Source organism: Melospiza melodia, chromosome 2 (genome assembly GCF_035770615.1).
Source record: "Melospiza melodia melodia isolate bMelMel2 chromosome 2, bMelMel2.pri, whole genome shotgun sequence".
Taxonomy (NCBI): Eukaryota; Metazoa; Chordata; class Aves; order Passeriformes; family Passerellidae; genus Melospiza; species Melospiza melodia.
The window spans coordinates 100,771,231-100,787,005 of NC_086195.1; the positions used below are offsets into that span (position 1 = coordinate 100,771,231).

Consider the following 15,775-nt stretch of genomic DNA (forward strand, 5'->3'; position numbering starts at 1 on the left):
ATTTATCTTCTTTCTCTTCATAAACTGATTCTATTTTGACAAAGCTGAGAAAAATTGCTAAAATAAGTTTAAAACAGATAAGACATCATAAAATCCTACCATTATTTGAATATTGATTAGTAGTTGCACCAGTCACATTTCTGGGTGGTACAGAAAGGAGAATATCTTAAAGGATCATTAATATAAGTTCAAAATAAGGCAAGGAAAAAATTCTGAAATATTTTCACTGTCTTATTAGCAACACAATTTGCTCCCTGAGATGGGGAAACTGTGCTGCACGCAGCACTGCAAGCTCTGGAGGTCTATTCTGTCACCTGCTGTCATTTCAGGTGCCCTGATGTGGTGTCTGATGTGTCCCCACAGGGCTCACAAATATGACAGAGCACCTACTGCATATGATCTCTGCCACTCAGGAGTGGAAGCTGGAGGCCAAGTGGGATGCCTGAAGGAATTCCAAATGGTACAAGGTGCCTGTACTGAATCAAGTTGCTGATGTCTCTCTGGCTGGAAGGAGTTTCATAATGGAGAATTGTCAGAGAGTAGGAAACTCTGTAGCAATCTGCATAATGCCCACCCAAAAAGCCTGCATGGAACACTTCTCTCTTGTAATCCTCAAATAATCTTCATTGCATTGTCCAGAAAAGTGCAACCTTGAGCTAGTAAGAAAAAAAATCATATCCTAGTCTATAAGTGCTTGCTCATTTAAGCTTACACATAATTTAGGATCATTAAATGCATATAACCTAGAATAAAGTTTCTATTTTTAAAACACCTTTCCTTTTAGCAAAACTAGGTGGAATTAAACAAGAAAATTACATATTAAAGATGTGAGAAACTAAAATATGCTCAAGTATAATTTTAACAATGTTATGTCCTATAATGAGTTGACCTTCTATTCTCCTTAACCCTTTTCTCGATCAAAGCCACCTACACCCACTTTGCCTTCTGTTTCTCTAATCTGCAATTATTTATGTTTTCTTCATGCTGCTCTATCCACCATGGGAGCAAAATTGTATTTGGTGAAATATAGAGCTAATTATACCATGAACCCAGCAACAAAAAGACAGAGCAGATGTTACTTCAGACGTGCTAACAGTTCCTACGCTTAAAGCACACATAGGAAAGGACTGAGTACAGTATAAAAAAAAAAAAAAGCCACGATGGGCCTAAACATGTGGAAAGAAATTAGCACAGAACTCAAACAGAATGACATACTTAATAGGCTCTAAAGCATTTATTCAGTGGTTGTATTCAGCAACAATTTTGCATTAATTCAATGCATATGTGAGGCTATACATGGGGTCAAATATTGCATATAAGGCAATTATGCCCAACTTCTTCTGAGCTCAGCACTCAGTTTTCTTCAGGATCCCTTCTGCCTGTCCATCAACACTCTGTCCACATTTTTATCTACCTGAACATTTCCCAAAACACAGAAAATACATATGAGAATAACTGTAGAGGCAAAAATGAAAAAAAGAAAAAAAAGTCCTTTCTAGTGTTTTTTAGGTTTTTCCTCACTGTAAGCAAGAGCTGGAAAACAGACCTTAAAAATTAATAAATAAAGACAGTTTGCAGTTTGGCCTTTACTATAAAAGGTTTATCAGAATTATAGTGAGGTTTCTCAGCAGTCTACAGGGTAGCCTCTGCAAGTAAGGGGTCACCAGAGCACTCCTTCCCTCTCCCTTATTAATAAACTTCCACAAGACTATTATTTCTCTTTCTCCAACTCAAGCAAATTACTTATAAACTAAAAACAAGTCTACATAAAGCTAAAGACAAAATTGCAATATTTTCCTATCCAGGTTGGAACTGATTAAGGATAACTTGTAAACCTTCATGTCTGGCAAAGTTTCCGCAATTCCCGTTATTTTGTATACATTAATGCACTCTACATTTGCCATGTGCCCTCTCACCTCAGCGGAGTCTAGTGACTCTTCTGCATAGCTGAACTGCTCTATAATAAAAGTAAAATAAACTTCATTCAGTAAATATACGATAGTTTATAGTGAGATACAAAGATAGTTCATCACCAGCCAAGCTTCAATAGAAAAATTGAGACCACACAGAATTCAGCAAACACAAATTTGAATCATGAGCAGAAGCATTAAATACATTATCTCAATAAATCACTTTCACAGATGTGCAGTACCAAATCTGAAAGGACATTTCCCACTTCACTGAAATACACATTATCACCATACAATTAGTTCAACTCCACAAATGGAATTAAAAAATATTAAGAAGTGTGATCCTAAATTCATCCTTGAAGGAAAACATGCCTGCATAAAATGTATTTCCCCAGTGATAAAACCTAGAGATATAACTCTAGTAAGAGATATCCATAATACAGAATTTCAAACAACTGCTTAAAAACAGACATAACGAGACTAATCACAGTCCTCTTGAAAGCAACATGTCTTTAACAGCAATCATCACAGTATGAAATCAACTTGAGCTTATTACATTTGGCTGAATAATCTAAAATTGTAGAATTAAAAATAATTATTGATAAAAGATAAGACATAAAACCTCCCTAGCTGTTTGAATCTAAGAATATCAGGGGATGGAATGAATGTTGAATTTATGTTGTGGAAAATTGGTCCCAAGTTGGTTTTACACTTCATCAGAAAGCACTTTTGTCTTGTATGCAAACAGTTAATGAAGCATACCAAAACTGCAACTTTTTTGCTAGCTCTGGTGTGGTAAGACTCACAGTATATTCCATAGCTTGCAGAATATTTAAGAAACATTATTGATTTTTCATTTATTTTTCTTCGGTTATAATGCAGAATCCTGTAATTTTAAATAAGATCTCTTCCTGCACTTTCAAGAATTGCTTTACACAGCTTGCAGTTGCAAAAATAGTATAGCCTTTCATATCTAAAGCATTCTTTTTGTTCCTTTACAGAGCATTTTCAAGAAAAAATAACACTACATAAGTAACTGGTGCTTTAATAAATTCCAAGAATAAATGGATTCTTAACAAGCTCTCATACTAGATGTATGACTGGTTCTAAGATCTTACAATTGAACCTATGTCTATTTTATTTTTGTTATATTTTAGTTCTACTATTCTCATAGTTGAAAACAAGAAAACTTACTATTCCAAGTGGATAATAGTTATACTATCATGTCTTTTCTAGAGAAAATGGGCAGGATAGCCTCTTTTATACCAAAACTGAAATAAACATATAGAGCAGGTAAGGCTTCACAATATTCTGAACACTTGATTTTAAAAGGCTTCCCTTTCACATTGCAGTTTCATGACTTTTGCATCAAGAATTTGTCTGCACAGTTATATCTGAGTGTGGCAACCAGCTCAATTATCTCAACCATACACACTCTTATGACTAACTTTGGGAAATTAGTGGGCTTACACAGCTGAACAAATGATTGGTGAGCTCCAGTCAATCACCGCATCAAAAAAGAAAGTCCCAACTGCAAAGACAAACAGAATCAATTCTCTGCAGGAGGAGACAAAGCTGCCTTAAAAATGGTGTAATGCAGGGACTGAATGCATTTATTTACTCAAGAATCACAAAGGCTGTTTTAGCTATGGAATCCAGCCCTTTACAACTTGTCCTGCAAAGAAGCTCCCATCAGCAGACCAACACGACAAACACCACTAACATCGATTATATTGAATGCTCAAACTTCAGGAAGTCGGTGTACACTGTTTTCTGCCATAAATCCTCATTAAATAAGCCCATCAATTAGGGGCAGAAAGCACAACTTTGAGCAGCCCTTGCTAAAAAGGAAAAATTAAAATTATCTGCCATTAACAGCCTGCAGGAAGAAGAATCCACCAAGCTGCACATCAAGTGTACAGCCTGGGGTACATTTCAACAATTACTATCATCAAACCCACCCAAATTATAATAGAATAGAAGATTGGAAGGCTCCAGTTATAGTAAGGACTGCAGAAGTTCCTAACAATTAAATTAGTAACAGCCAGATGACATTGCAATGCCTGTTCTTATGCTTTGAGTGCCACCAAAATAGATTTCATATAAATAGATTAAATACACAGTAGACCTAAACCATCCTGCATAACAGTTTTTTAAGAGTCCTTATGTTTCTAACATATACAATAGCTGACATGCAGTTTCTTCATTTTTATTTTTTATCATGCCGTCATAAGCTGACAAACAAAAAAGATTTTGCTAACATGCTTACATTTTTTACTACACTCTTGCACTACTCCGTATGAGCAAGACTTTTACACTTATGAGAGATTTTCCAAAGGTGGCCAGCCCAGAAGGGTTTGCAGGGCCCCCTACAAAGAAATGTGTGGTAAAGCATCATCTTAGAGCAAGCCATTTCTGGCCTAGGCAATTTAAAAATATTCTGATTCGGGCAGTGAACTTGTTGGAGCTCATTAGCTAAGAAAGCTGGGCTGGATTAATCTTTCACTACAAATCTTCCAAGAAAGCCCAACTGCAGCAAGAAATGGAAGTGGAGATTTGGAAGACACCACTCCTTCCCTTGCTCCCTCCCTGCCTCCCTCCGAGTGTGCAGCAAGGCAGTGCTTCGGCATGGTGTGAAGGGACATCATGCGGCTGGTGGTGCTGTCTTTCAGATGAGATATAAAACTGAGTTCTGACAACTTACAGTCATTAAATATCCCATGGCACTTTTCACAGGAGTACATGTGTTAACCCATATGTCCTGGCGATATTCCAAATGCATAATTGCATTCTGCCTACCTAAATTCCCTATGCAGTTTCAGTGGCATGCGGAACTATTTATTCTCTTTCTCTCTTCTTTCCATCATTGCTCTTTGGCATTTATCCTCAGGTCCAAGAAAAGGCACAGTTATACCACAATACCTAACTTTTAGCCAGCAGGCATAAAAGAATTGAAGGCAACTCATATATACAAAACAATGCACAGGAAGTAAGGGGTTCCTAAGAATTCAAAGAAAAAGAAGAAAAGAAGAAAAAAAAGAAGTGTGTAGCCACCTTAGTTCGGCAGGGCAGAAATATCAACAACAAAAAAATATAAGAACTGTTATGATTCTCAGTCTAGGTTTTAAGTACCCAGTATTTTTTAAAAATATCTCCATTCCTCTGGGCTGTCTCAGACCTTTATAGACTTGTAAAGGAATGGTAGGATTTTAAGATTGTACTTGGGGACTTAGATACTTAATTTACCCCTAAAATACCCATCAACTGCATTCCTGATGATAACCAACTACTCTATTAAGTTAAAAACAATGAGGCATTTCAAGGTATAGTTCCATATTTTACATTTTAAATAGATTGTAGGAAAAAACATTGATAAAACACAGAAAGAGGCCCTCCACACTGGCAAATAACTGCTTTCACAGGAGATGGGCAAAAGATCACCCATACTGACCATATTTACTTAGGGATGCTTTATTGACTAGACCACTAGGTCTCAGCTCACATCACCAAACTTGGTGGAACTTACAGTGGCTTCTTGCTTTGTGCCCAATGCCACACATCAAGCAAGGTATGTGCTGAATTCTGCCCTACAGATCATAGGTCTGAAACCAGTCTATGCAGATATAGTTAATCTACTATAATACATTTATTGGCAATTTCTCTTTCTTTATTTTTATTTTTTTTCTGATAGCTAAAGAGTAAATAATACAGATAGCAACTAAATCAGCCCTGCCTAATCCTGCTCCTGGTACTGGACACACAACTCAGCTATGAGATGTTTGCACCTAAATTCACCTAGCTGAAATATTCAGTGTAAGTTACCAGCTGTCTCATGCCCTGAATAGTCAGTGGGGAGTCAGCTGTACACAGCAATTCACATTTACATCATCGCACACTGGGGATATCTATCTCTTTTTGAACTGTGGATAACTGGATTCCATACTTCAGCACTTTATCAGTTAGATAAGTTAAACGGGACTTATATCAAGCATTTTTTCTCCTTTTTTTTTTTTTTCTGTGAAAATCACCATTATATTTTTATCATAAAAGCAGTACAAGGAATTTATGTAGAAGAACAACAGAAGTGAGATTTTGGGTTTTTTGTGAAATTATCTATACACTAATCCATAGTCTTGTTCCTACCATTAGCCCTAAATGGTTTTCAGTTCCATAACACAGTGAATCAAACATATTTTCTTGAAGCCAAAATTAATGCTAAAAATACTATTGGGTGGCAGTCAAGTGAGAGGGATGTTCAGCTTTACTCACATCTCTGAACTAACCTGCTGCCAGCTTTCTTCACAACTAAAATCACTGTATCTTGAGGTTTTTTTGAAGACATACATTCAGGTCTCAGATTATACTGATAAGCGCTCAAAAATACCCAAAACAACCTCCATATACTTTGTGGGCATGACTGCATGAAATAAAGGCAGGCCTGATGGATGTTTAAATAATGTAAATGAAATTTTGTAATATATGTCCCTGATTCTCCTTTCACTTATGCTGCTGTAAATCTGGGGGAGGAAAAAAAAGCCCTCCATGGATTTTCATAAACTTACTCTGCTCAAAAGCTAATGCAGCTGAGAAAGAATCAAATATTCTTCATTTAAATATTGATTGTGCACTTAGGAAATTAAAATAGCTGTGATGCATTTATTGAAAATAAATATAATTTTTAATATATTAACTTTTGTAAGCTTATAGGCTTAGAGAGAATTCCAAGTAACTAGCTTGTCTGAAATGAAAACAGGAATATTCCTAACAAAAGTGTTTTGCATTGAGGGGATTAGAGGGCAGCAGTTTAGCTCAGAAGCCTTTGGAATATCCTACATGAAAACAGGTCATTTTTAATATTATAAAAACCCCAAACTTTAATACAGAACAACAGATTGTGCTAAACTCACAATCCCCTTTCTTCTTCTCCCTCTGACATGCAAACACCTGACACACAAAGGGAGTCACATTCAGAAGGAGATTATGATGCAATGATCTCGTTGTGAATGTTGCATTATGGTTTCAGCATCGCTGTAAGAGCTCCCCTGGCACTTGTGCTTACAGCAATTTGAATTTCTCTGGCAGCTAGGTATGATTTGTGACAGATTTCAGCTTTGCTCTTCATTGAAGGAGTATACTGGCAAGTGCTTGAGATATTTACCACAGAGATTGGAAATAAGAAAATGTGAAGAGGAATATTTGAGATAGTCCTTTTTCAGGGGTTTTTGCGGGGTTTTTGTTGTTGTTTTTTTGGGTAGTTGTTGGGTGTTTTTTTTAAAAAACAATTATTTTTAGGGTTTTTTTTTTTTAATATTTAAGTTATGCAAATCAGCTCTTTTTTCAATGGCATCCTTTTATGCTTTTTAGGAAAAGTTGTCTCACTACGCTGTTCTATTTGAAGGATTATTCCACTTGCCAAGATAGCGAAACTGTTAATTTTAAAGACTATTATAAATTATCACTAGCCAAATGCTCCTTGTAGAGTACAAAGAATTAATTGATTGCACTGCAGTGTGTAGCACGAGTGGAAAAAAGTTTGTCTATACATTCTTTACACATGACTTACACATGTAAACTTGTTTACACGGTTTGGAAAATCATAAGCTGACAAAGCACAGTTATGTTTTTATACTGGAAAATACTTTGAATTCTTCTGAAAAACGTAGGGTGAGTAGATAGGTTACATGTTTGGCACTGGATTCCCCCAAAAATTTGCTGAGCCAAAGCTTTTACATCTAGGGTAAACTAACAAGTTCTCAAAGCTCACCTACGAAGATTGTTCTCAGGATCTCTTCTGCCATAAAAGCAGCAGCAAGCAGTGGCACGTAAAGCTTCTCTAAAACTTTCTTGGTCTGTAAGCAAGATCTTATCTTGATTCCTGCCTCATTCCCATATGTAAGTAGTGGAAGTAGTCCCCAGGGAACACAGACAGCTCCACAGCAAAGGCTGCACTCTGAGCACAAGTACTCAGGGTACAATGACAATATGCTGGCCGGCTTTGGCAAGAAGAGATGAATGAGAAATGTAATAGGGAATATTGCACAGCCTACAAAGAGTAAACCTGCATTTAATATAGGATTGAGGTTGACTGGGTTTAGGCTAATGAAGTTTCTATCGTATCCAACAGAATGGATCCAAATTTCCATTCACATGTAAAAATAGCCTATCAATTAAAGCATATTTCTTCCTCTCTGGCCCTGTTTTTCAATTATTTTATTTGAGACAATAAGTTTGGTAGGTTCTTTTGTTAACACAGTTCCTGTTATTCTAGATTTCATGGCCCATGGTGATCATCTGAAAAACATGTACACGAAAGAATGCATAGGAGGTGTCAGGGGCACCCTCGGGAGGATAAGAACGTCCACATGGGACCAAGTCTTCTACAAGCAGCAGTTTCTGTATGAATGGGTGAGAAATTTTCTTTTGCATTTGCAGGTGTTCTATATTCAAAAAGTACAACACAAGACATGACTTAAGGATTAACCCTCTAATCTGCCATTCATCCTCAACTCAGGGTTCCAAATATGAAAACCAAAATTTCAAAATATTTTAAAGAAATTATTAAAGGATTGATTTAATTATGGGATGTATATAAAACGATATCAAGAATGTTTGTGTAGCTATGTGATTTTTCAATTTAATTACTTAATTTTTAAATATTATATGCATAGTCTTTAGAAACTAATGAAAGTATGCAGATTTTACTTATTTCATTTAGAAAATATTACAGTACCTCTAGAATATCATGGGTTTGCTATTATCTGCTAACTGAGAAAGTAGAGATATAATACAAATTGCATAAAATTTCAAACAGAAAAGAAAACCACAACATGTAGTAGTGATTTATCATAACTTATCATTAAAAAATACATACTTCAACTAACTACATTGTTAATAAAAAATTAAAAAAGAAAGTTCTAGGCTAGCATACTCCAGCATCTTTGAGTACTAAATTGAGTTAAACAGAACACATGGATTTATTTTTCCTACCAACTGATCATTTTTTAATAAGACTGTATCTCCAAAGAAAATAAATGTCACAGAGAGAGGCTGTTGAACAACTGTTCTCTGTGGAGGCAGTTTGAAGAAAACTGAAGATTATATAAAGTAGTAGAAATAAAATGTAGAAAATACATAACCAGCGCCTTTTTCTAAATTAAGATCACCAGTCTATTTAGAGAGATGGAAGTCGAAAAAAAATCATTAATATATGGGAATACGTAACAGTAAGCTTGGCACAACTGTTAGTTCTTCTCACTACACAAGAATGTGAAAATATTCCATGAAACTGATATACAACATATCAGCACATATCACTTTCTGGAAGAGACAGAATTACTTGTTTTTAAAATATTTATAATCATACAGATGGAAATAATTGAGAACAGCAGTTTGTTTAAACCAGAACTTATCACTTAGTATCACAGTGGGGAAAAGCTCTCATTACATTAAATATAAGAAACAACTATATGAGATTAAATATTTTGCACTCGAGATTACGAATCCTTGCTGACTGATGAAGATGAGTCAAAAACTATGAATGCACAGAAGAAGATGGTTCTATATCTGCCTGCCATCAGTCTCGTGAACTTTCCTTTGATGGCTGCTGTGATTGATAGGACACCCTGACAAATTCACCACAAGTCCACTGCAAAGTGGAAATAGTATGCCATGCTGATACTTGAGGGACTGTCATGACTGAGGAATGCTTTAAACTGTTTCTAGTGACATCACAAAAATGCCATTATTATAATAATACATCTTCTTAACATTTTGCTTAAAACACTTGAAATATTTTGATTGTATTGCTACTATGCAATAAGAAAAATATTCTCTACTTAAAATGGTGTTTTATATATACATGTGACATATATTTATATATTTTATTTATGTAGAAACATGGATTAATATACACAATAATGTATATTTGTATACTGATATTCATAAATAAAGCCTAAACATCATTATATTAATATATATATTAGACTATGTTTGCTTATAGAAAAGATTAATGACCAGAAAATGATACATTCTTGCAGAGTCTATCAAAAACTTGAAAAAATCATTAATTATGTTTGAGGGATAGAAAAAACCCAACAAGATAGAAAGTATATCTGTATACACAGTACTAATTAAGTCAGAGTATTTAAATGTAGTAATTGTACTTTCACTCTCTTCAGTCTTTCTTAAGCATTGAAGAGAAAGAGCTATTGACTTATTCATTTCAGTTAGCAAGAAATTTCTCAACTTCCTTGGGTGCTTAAGTGCAAGAATATTTTCGACCCCATCTTTGCATATTACTTTATCTTTCAGTGGTAATTAACAGAGTCTTAATCTGGCTAATGTTAATGACCACTGTTCTTTCTTTAAATCCCAGTTAAACCAAGCTTATTAAGGGCCAATTAAAGGAAGTCTTATGTGATCTGAATAACACTAAGACCAATTTTTAACAGCTATAACTGTTTTGGATGATGACTGTGGAAAAGAAAGGCAAAACCTTCTCATAATTGCCTTTGTTTTAAAATAAACTGTCAATGACTATTGGGAAGGACAGGGAATCTTGGTAAAAGTCAGAGATATAGATTAAATTTTGTAAAATAGAGGTGTTCTCAAAAAATTAGCTATATACTAGTCGTCCAATCCTGCCCATATAAAAGGTAACACATAACTAATTTCCATTCAATTTTTCATAACATCAGAAAAGTGGAACAACACTTTGCAGCAACCTTCTAAGAGGTAACAACATAATCTAAAAATGACCATGGACAAAATGAAGAAAAATTTTCTCATCATTCGTATAGGAAATAGAACATTCCCACCTAAACATGAAATAATTAACAGATACAAGTTTCCACTCCAGATTTTTCAAAAGCTTATTGGTTCCACTTTTGTCTAAGGTGATCGTTCCACAGATACATTATTACAAATTACGTCCTGCTATTCCTTACATATCCAAGATTTCATTCATTGCCTAACTTCACCATTGCCTTACTTTCCTTTCATCTGGAAAGCAGCAGTAACACAATCTGACTATTGCCTCTAGCTAGTAAACAAAATACTACTTTCACCACTACTACCCAAAGTCCTAAAAGCAAAGACCTAATGTCCATTTCAGCAAGTCACCATCACACAGGTCCTTTGCCTACTCTGAGCGCACAAAAAAACAAACTCCATGGTGACAACTCTTAAATTCTGCAGCAGCAGCCACAAAATCCATGGCAACATTAATATATTATTGTCTATAAAATACTCCTCATCCCTACTTTCCCACTCCCATACAAACACATCCAGCTATGACTCATAGCAGAGAATATCACTGAAGAAAAATTGATCGTTATTTTGAACAATAAATCCTGAATTATTTTTCTCTGTTCTCCCTAGATAATTTGGCAAAACAGCCCTTGGCCTCTTAGAGAGCTCTGCACAAATCATCTTTTAATCCTGATACCAGCACAGAAGAAAACTTGCATTTTGATTCTCCAGCTTTCCACTCTTTGTCAGGTTATCAAGCTAACTTGCATCTCTTAAAGTTTTCCATCTATCATAAGCTGGAGATCAGTTTTAACTTATTCTGTTCTTCTTCTTGGCTCCACAAGACAATGTGGCTGTATTACAGCTGTGAACATAATTACAAAAACAAACAAAAAATCTCTTTCAAAAATGAAAGTAGAATTTTGCAGAAAATGATGTGGCTACAAGAGTGCTAGGCTTTGCTCTACACAGCCTAACTGATAAACTGGGATCTTTCAGCAAGGCTACCTCAATAGGAAAGCATTCTATTTTACCAAAATAGTTATCAAGGCATGAAGAAGGGAGACAGAGGGGGAAAACAACACTGTAAAAACTGTATCATGTGAGCCACGAACAGCAAAACAGAATGGAAGTGGTGGCATAAGAGGATATTAGAGTACTGAAACAAGGGTCAGAATGTCATAGCCAAAAATTCAGCTCTAGGTGAGGTCACACATAGAGTCCTGGCCATGAAAAACTTCAGAAAATGCAAATATGGTAAGTTTAATTTCATCCCCGGTTACATCTGTTTATTTGGCAAATCAGCTTTTCCAAACAAAGATAAACAAAAGATGGACAACCCAGAGTCTTGGCCTGTCCTGGGTACATCTCCATGCAAACCCCACAGCAAAGAGCAGTAAGAGAGAGGAGATGGCCAGTCACAAAACAAAAGAATCATACTCAATAGTATTTAAATAACTTGCACTTCCTCATTCTGATCTTTCTTTTGCTCATTCTTACTCCCTCAGTTCTCCCCCCGCCACCACTTCCCACCATCACTGATCATTAATGGCACTTCTGGATTTTAATAAAGAGCTCCTTTCGTGTATCTTCTTCCAGTCCAGGTTTCAACTGTACACCAAGGAGTTCAATCCTGCATCACAGAGCATGAGACCCCAGAACAAGCCTGACTGCTGTACTGGTACTGCAGCAGCTCTGTCTGTGCCCCGGGACACCTCTGATATGTGAGAGTATTAAGGATGCTGTGTGCAAGCAACTTCAAGTTTTACTGGCCCCTAAATTTTGTATATAGCTATTTGTATAGTCATTACAGGCTATTTAAATACTATTTTGGAAAATGCACGGACTGCAAACCATTATTCTTTGCCATGTCTGTGACATCTGTTTAGCACTGCTGTACCAACAGCCACACTCAAGATGACTCCTGCAGGACCACTTACCTCTATTCTGTAGGATGATCCTCAGCACCTACTCAGTACCAGAACTAAGGCAGATCCTTACCCAGCTCAGCTCTGGCCATCCAGGCCAACTTTGTGCAGAAAGAGAAATTAGAAATTATTAGTAATAGGGATCTTGGTCCACAGGCACCTGACTACAGTTTTTGTGGGACCAGGGTGCTCTCATCAAGGTTTACTGATTAAGCAAACCAGTATTTGACACAATACTCCACCCAAATGTGACTAAGCATGTTTGCGAGAGCACTACACAAAAAGCTAAATTCTCTTGCTGGCATCTGTACTTCATAAGCTACATTTGTGGACAAAGTAGCTGCATTCTCTTTCCTATCACGAAATTACTGCTAAATCTTATTTGCATTAAAAAACAGTTGAAATTCCTGTATATTTGCATGAGTCTTGAAGCAGCACATCTCTGGAAACAAAATGAACAGGGAGTTCCTAAGCCAGAATGAACCAAATAAGCATTACATGGATTGCAAAAGGAAAGATAGTGGTTTCTCAATCACCAGGAAAAATGTTGGACCTAATGCAATAGAAGTGTTTAGGAGAAAAGAACTAAGCAATGCAAGGGAGAAAAAATTTAATACAACTATCCTGGATGTGAGGCTTGTGAAATTGCATTAAGGAGATGCCTAGTGAAGACCTTTGGTGAGCTCTGTAGAATAGACAGGAGATACATTATCATAGCAACACTTGCTTTCACTTCTCAGGGCAGGAAAGTAGATCAGGAGCATCAGACTATAGGTGGAAAAAAGATGGATTTTTCTTTCTAAAGCTCTCAATCTTTTATTGTTCCCAACTTTCCACTTGTTATTTTAAACTTCTGGGTAGTTCTTTTCCTATCCAGATCTTTTATCGTCTTTTATCTACTCCATCAGTCTCCCTCCATGTAACTGGGGCATGGGAACTAGAGATGTCAGGTTGGTTTTTGTTTTCCTAAGGATGCCTCAGGACTGACTGAACAATTACTACTGGAGTCACGAAGGATTTTTCCCTTTGGAGTCTAATGGATTTTAAAGCATCTTGGAGTTTTAGTTCAATCGACAGGAAAATCTGGAAGTAATTCAAAGCCCTAGCTATTCCTTCTTAACTTTGGAGGACTGCTAGTAAAGCATATAATAATAACTGAAACACGGAATTTGCTGGTGAACTTTTGTAACTTGAAAAGGCATATCTGCCTTTGGTAAGTGTTGCCTTGCTATGGGAAGAAGCAAGGAGAGAGGCATACTCAAAGACCTTGTAAAGAAGAACTGAGGCCAAGGACTGAGTCCTAAACACTGTATTCCATCCTCTAGGATGTAGCTGTGTAGCTGGGGAGTCTGAGAAGATTTTTTATTGTTCCAGAACCCTGCCAGTGTTGTCAGTAACACTGCAGCCTGCTGCTTAAATCCATTCCTATGTCTGTCTTCATTCTCTTGGGCATCCTAATCAAGTGTCCATTTAAATAGAACAGTGGCATTTTAAGTTGCCAGCTACTCACACTAAGATGAAATCTTCCACTGTGGAGTAAAAAAAAGTGAGCTGTAAGATAAAATATTCATATGTAAGAAATAGTACCTGCTGAATTCCTATCTATGATTCATTTCAAACTTAGTATATTTCATAGCAGAAGATGAATTACAGTGCTCTACAGAGGTGATCAGATACAGAGAAGGGTGGAAACAAAGCACATAATAAACAAATACTTAATATGCAACTTTTAAGACTTGATTTTTTTGTCATCTAATTCTAAATACTAGCTCTAGAAAAGGAGACATGTTAGAAAATGAATATCACAGGTAATCTATAGACCACTTTTGGCTAATTTAAAGCTCCAATGTGTATTTGTTTCCTGTATAAATTTCTTTCTTATTATTCTCAATAAGATACTCTCAGCACGATAAAAAGAAGGACATTACCAGCAGCGTTTTCAATCATGGGGGCTATATATTCAAGAGCAATCAATAAAAGCCACACAGGGCCTGACAAACAACTAGTCAAAGGAATCATTTTTCTCAGATACTTAGCAGTATCCTTTTAAAGTAATTGCTTTTGGTCAATGTTACTTGTTATCATTTGGTCTGCTCCTTTTCCAAAACAGAATGGATGTCATTTCCATTAATATTTCAGCTGTCTATGTAGGTTTTCAAAGTGCACACTACACAAAAAGAAAAAAAAGGAGGATTTTCATTTCAACTTCAGTGAACTAACAAAGAACTCTAAGATGTTATAAAATAGACAGCGTCATATCATTGGAGCTAAAAGGTAATTTTAAAGAAAATTATTATGAAATATAAGACATTGTCTGCCCTCCTTCTCACTCCATTCAAAACTATAAAGTCCCTAAAGACAAATAGAAGTTACAGACTTTGGCCCAATCAATCCATGCTAGAAAACAGTATTAGCAGACAAATACAATCAAAATGCTGCCTAAAATAAGGAAATGAACACCAATTCCTTATTATAGCTTGTTTTAGGAAATTTAATGAAAATTTCACTACTGAAATCCTTGTGTTGCCTAACCCTGTTTGTGACAGCAGGGAAGTTGCTGTCTTGTGCCAACTGATCATTTAAAGATGTCCACAAGATACTGAAAATAACCAGCATAATCTGTAAGTGTACAGCTGGGATTCCAAATTAGATTAAGAAAGGCAAAGAACATATCTTTTCAGTTGTAGTAAGGCCTCAGAAACTGTCTAGTTACGCTTTGTACTAAATGTTCTGGCACACTGCCAAGGCACTTCCAAACATTTCTGAGTTCACTTTTCCATAGAACTCTTTTAAAAATCAATTAGTAGTGAAAAGTCTTTCAAATGCAAGTGTTTTAAAATGTCAAGCTTGTATTGCTTTTTTTCTTTTAATCTTTTTCTTTCCCTTGTTGTGCATCAGTGACAGTATTTTGAAACCTTTACATTAAGTTCATCACATCCTCTAATTAAGCCTATAAAGAGAACAATATGTGCAGGTAGTTTAAAATGCATGTAACAAAAGATTCCATTCTTTAGGGAAAAAAAAAAAAAAAGGAAAAAATAAAAAAGGTTGAGAGAGATGCTGTAATTTTCTTAAACAAGGATGCCCAGGACATTTGTATTGATTTCGGGGTGATAAATGTTTTCATCATTACTAGGCAACTGTAGAAGGAATGCATATGCTATTTAGAAATTCCTGAATTAGGACATT

At 35.9% G+C, this 15,775-nt stretch overlaps 1 protein-coding gene across 6 annotated transcripts in view; it reads right to left on the reverse strand.

The window, feature by feature from the left end:
- The window catches only part of DACH1 (dachshund family transcription factor 1), a 352,211-nt gene that overhangs the window by 141,812 nt on the left and 194,624 nt on the right, over positions 1-15,775 (reverse strand). The window lies entirely within an intron of this gene.